The sequence below is a fragment of the Vigna umbellata genome, chromosome 8, assembly GCF_029865625.1.
Source record: "Vigna umbellata cultivar VRB3 chromosome 8, Vumbellata_1.0, whole genome shotgun sequence".
Taxonomy (NCBI): Eukaryota; Viridiplantae; Streptophyta; class Magnoliopsida; order Fabales; family Fabaceae; genus Vigna; species Vigna umbellata.
The window spans coordinates 256,448-261,447 of NC_142172.1; the positions used below are offsets into that span (position 1 = coordinate 256,448).

General features: G+C 39.6%; 1 non-coding gene across 1 annotated transcript in view; it reads right to left on the minus strand.

The window, feature by feature from the left end:
• Nucleotides 1-66, minus strand: part of LOC148193867 (5.8S ribosomal RNA) — a 156-nt gene extending 90 nt beyond the window's left edge. Inside the window, exon 1 of the ribosomal RNA XR_015781815.1 lies at nucleotides 1-66. This exon is cut by the window's left edge and continues 90 nt beyond it. This is a non-coding gene — a ribosomal RNA (5.8S ribosomal RNA).
• Nucleotides 67-5,000: the final 4,934 nt, after the last annotated feature.

The window sequence follows — 5,000 nt, forward strand, 5'->3', positions numbered from 1 at the left end:
ACCAAGTATTGCATTTCGCTACGTTCTTCATCGATGCAAGAGCCGAGATATCCATTACCGAGAGTCGTTTCGGTTCATTTCGTGACGATTCCATCGGACGCTATTGATAACGGTTGAAAAACCGTTACTTTTATGCTTAAAATTGATACCAAAAGAAACCTTTAAGACTTAGAAACTAGCTTGAACTCATATTTTTGCTTTAGTTTTGTGAATAAGAGAGTTGAAAGTGAATTTAATGGTTTTGTCCAAGATTCCCTTGATTTTGTAGGCTAATTGAATGATTTGAAAGAAGAATTGAAGTACCGAATGATTGGAGTGCTGAAAAGTAAACCAGAAACCAAAAAAGTCAACCAGTCAACCAGAAAAGTCAACCAGTCAACCAGAATGCTGAAAAGTCAACTAGAATGCAGAAAAAAATGTGACCGAGTGGCGTTGAGCGAAAATTTGGCGCTGAGCGACAGTTTTCAGGTGCCGAAATCACCGCTGAGGGGCAAAACAGCAGCTAGGGGGCAAAATGGATCAACCGCTAGTACTGCTCAGCGGTAAAATACCGCTGAGCGCCATTCTAAATGGGCTTGGACTTGTTTTCTGGAACTTTTATGGGCTTGGACCTAATTTTTCTGTAATTTTTCTGTAACATATTCATCCATATATTTCATTGAAAGTATTTTTCTTTTGCTTTTGCCATTGATCAAAACCTCATGCATACATGTTTATTTTCGTCTTTTGCATAATACAATCCAATTATTTCGTCCTTAAGTCTTAGCTAATCAACAAACCACACAACTGAACTAGGCCGTGAGTCCTTTGGGAGAACGATACTTGGTCTTACCAAGTTTATTACTTGAACGATTCGGTCATACTTGCCGATTGTAAAACAAGTTTGTGACATCATATTTTGGTGATCATAAATTTGTCCATCAGTAGGTTAAGAAAAGAAGGAGAAGAGCACTTCACGAAAGTACCGCTGAGCGGCAATTTACCGCTGAGCGGTACTCTCGCAGATGGGCTTTAGTTTCCCCTTAGCGGGACCCGAGCCCATTAGGGTATTTTTATACCCTAAGCTGCGCATATGCTCATACTTTCAGGTTCTTCTCTGCACAAACACTCCCACATACCTTCTCCAAGGTTTTCCACATCTTTTCCCTCATCCCTCTTTAGAAAATCTCCCTTCCACTCACTTGCTCACTAGTTTTCCATCTAAGTTTGGGGTTGGGAGAGAGCATCATTGAAGGGGCTGATTTCTTCATTGTGGTTTACTAATGCTTAACAATGTATCTTTTGGTTTTGTGAATTATGTTTGATGTAGGGATGGCCTCCTCATCGGGCAAAAAGAATCAAGACTATAAGAACCAAGAAGAAGGAAGATACAGAGGACAACTCAGACTGATGAGGAGCTGAGATAGCATTTACTGATGAATGTTATCATATGCTTATGCTTTTGTTGGTTTAAAGTTTTCTGAACTTATTTGTTTTTGTTTTTAGATTAGGGTTTGATGTACTCTATTGGACACTTGGTTTGTGTGATGGTTTGGTATTAACTGTGATTGTGTGATAAGTAATGCTTGATGATGCTTATTGAGTATGTTGAGATAGATGTGCACATAAAATGCTTATACAGGTGATTCACTAGCTTTGTGAACAAATGCATGATATCATGATTGTGATTGTGAAATTAAGCAGGATGTGTATGTCAAATGTGAATGAGCTTGTATGTGAGGTTTTGAGCTCCAGAGTTGTTATTGTTGAATGCTATTACTTTGGAAACATGAATGATTTTTCCAAGGTTTTCTATGATTGAATCAATTGCTTGTTTTGCATCATATGATCAAGGCCGTTTGTTGGAACCCTTTTTATTGGCCAAATTCATAAAGTTAGCCCACTAAAAGAGAACACTTTGTGTTCTATCCTTTGAACCCTTAGCCTTGAACATACACTGAAAACCCTTGATTGAAAATCTTTACCTTGAGTTAAATAGAAGATCTTGTGTGGTATTGTTAAATGTTCAAGTTTGGGGTTGTTAGGAAAACATGAAAAAGGAAAAGCATTGAGCTAAGAGCTAAAAAGTAAGAATATGCAAAGAAAAAGAAAAAGAAAAAGAGAAAGAAAAGAAAAGAAAAGAAGAAGCAAAGCTCAATGCAAATGCAAAGGCAAGTTGGGAATGAATAAGAATAATTGTGTTGTTATGATTCTCTTAACTCAAGGATTTTGTGATCCAGAAAAACCAATTTTCTTGTTAGCCCAGCCACGTTATAAGCCATTGAAAAGTCCTTGTGATGATGCATGCTTGTGAATGTTTTTTATTGTGGTAAAATGAAAGGCAAAGTTGATTCATGTGACATTGTGATAGTAGAGTGAATGAGTGATTACCTCTTATACACTTGTGTGTTGAGTGAAACACTTTACCTAGTCAGGAAATATTCCATGAACACATGAACATTCGTGCTTAATTGATTGATCATTCATTAAAAATAGCATTTGTTTGAATTTAAATGACTTTGTGAACACTAAAGCATGTGCACATCTTGATTGAACTCTTGGTCATAAGTTTGATTGAAGTCTTTACTTATCTTGAAAAGAAGATTTTTGAATGAGTGAACCATCATATAAATTGGCAGAAGATTGAGTTACATCTTGTATGCTTAAAATTGATACCAAAAGCAACCTTTAAGACTTAGAAACTAGCTTGAACTCATATTTTTGCTTTAGTTTTGTGAATAAGAGAGTTGAAAGTGAATTTAATGGTTTTGCGCAAGATTCCCTTTATTTTGTAGGCTAATTGAATGATTTGAAAGAAGAATTGAAGTACCGAATGATTGGAGTGCTGAAAAGTCAACCAGAAACCAGAAAAGTCAACCACTCAACAAGAAAAGTCAACCAGTCAACCAAAAAAGTCAACCAGTCAACCAGGATACAAAAAAACTCAACCAGACGAGTTTTGGGCCAGTTTTATGCGATTTTATGATCTGTTTGGGCCTGGACCCGTTTTCTATTATTTTTATGTCCTATTTAAAGACCTAGATGTCTTAGGGTTGGTATCTTTGGCATAAACGAAGCAAACACTCTCTCTTCCACCCCTTTGAAGGAGGATCTTGGATGCTCAGGCTACCTCTTCACCTTTCTAGGGTTTTATCCTTCATTCTTTCATTATTGTTCATCTAGTTTCACCATGAATATGGTGAACTAAACCTTGTATGTTTGTTGGGGAATCAATGTAATCTTTTGAAGCTCTCATATATGGAATTTGTGCTTGCATCTTAATCTAAGACTTATGCTTTCTTTCATCATTAGTTAGGTTTTTCCTCTTTGCTTAATGCTTGCTTTGTTTAACTCATTCAATGCATGATTATTGATTTTGTCGATACGGGAACGTACGGGGAAGTCTAGATCCGGGGAATTACTCCCAATAGTATATTGGTTGTCGTTAAGCTCCTGTGCTAAGAGAACTAATTATTAGGAATGCTAGGAATCGTATGAACTCGTAATTAGGGATAGGTCTTCTTGACAAGGTAATTTAGAGAGTGGCATTAACAATGATGATTTGAATGTTGAATTCCTAAAATATATGAGAGTGGATGAGATGAAATTGATCCCCAACAACATATTCATCCATATATTTCATTGAAAGTATTTGTCTTTTGCTTTTGCCATTGATCAAAACCTCATGCATACATGTTTATTTTCGTCTTTTCCATAATACAATCCAATTATTTCGTCCTTAAGTCTTAGCTAATCAACAAACTACACAACTGAACTAGGCCGTGAGTCCTTTGGGAGAACGATACTTGGTCTTACCAAGTTTATTACTTGAACGATTCGGTCATACTTGCCGATTGTAAAACAAGTTTGTGACATCATATTTTGGTGATCATAAATTTGTCCATCAATAGGCCACTATCCTACCATCAAAAGTTGATAGGGCAGAAATTTGAATGATGCGTCGCCGGCACAAGGGCCGTGCGATCCGACGAGTTATCATGAATCATCAAAGCAACAGGCAGAGCCTGCGTCGACCTTTTATCTAATAAATGCATCCCTTCCAAAAGCCGGGGTTTGTTGCACGTATTAGCTCTAGAATTACTACGGTTATCCGAGTAGTAGATACCATCAAACAAACTATAACTGATTTAATGAACCATCCGCAGTTTCACAGTCTGAATTAGTTCATACTTACACATGCATGGCTTAATCTTTAAGACAAGCATATGACTACTGGCAGGATCAACCAGGTAGCATTCGCGGCTGACGACCCAGCGTTGCCCGCGCCAGGGTTGAGGGCAATAACCACCGTTTCACACACTTCCCAAAACGCGCCCAGCTCAGGGTGTTGTTCCTCTTACGAAACCAAACCAAACCAACTACGTCCCCCTCTCTCGACCCTGCACTCGACACGGGTGGTCAAAAAATCCGATCCCACACACCACCCGGTCACGTTCCAAGGGCAAGGTATCCTTCAAGACCCGTTAGGCTTTCCTGCTTTCTGACTCGCCCCCTCAGCGGGTTGGTAGTCCACACACCAAAGGGGCTACCTTACTTCCCAGTTCCACAGAGCATGTCTAGATCTCCACCGAGCACTTCTCACGGTTTGTCAACAAATCTTTCTGACACCCCCTGCACGTGGACAGTACACAGTTTCCTTTGTGACGTTGCTAAGCTTTCCTGCTTTCCGACTCGCCCCCTCAGCAGGTTGGTAGTCCGCACACCAAAAGGGATGCCTTACTTCCCAGTTTCGCAAAGCTTGTCACGCATTCCGCCATGCACTCCCCAAGACGGGTTGTGAAGAACGATGTTGCCCACAACAATTTCAAACACAGGGTCTCAATCGAGGTATGCAACCGATTCTGTTGGTCCCCGGGTCGCTAAACCCGAATTAATGTAATGCACCGCATCCGAAAGAGCCGTCCCAACACGTGCGCCAAGAAGATGGTTCTTACGCCACCAATATGGAACGCGTGCGGGATGATGAGATCCTCCAACACCTCCCGAAGAAGGCCTGGATG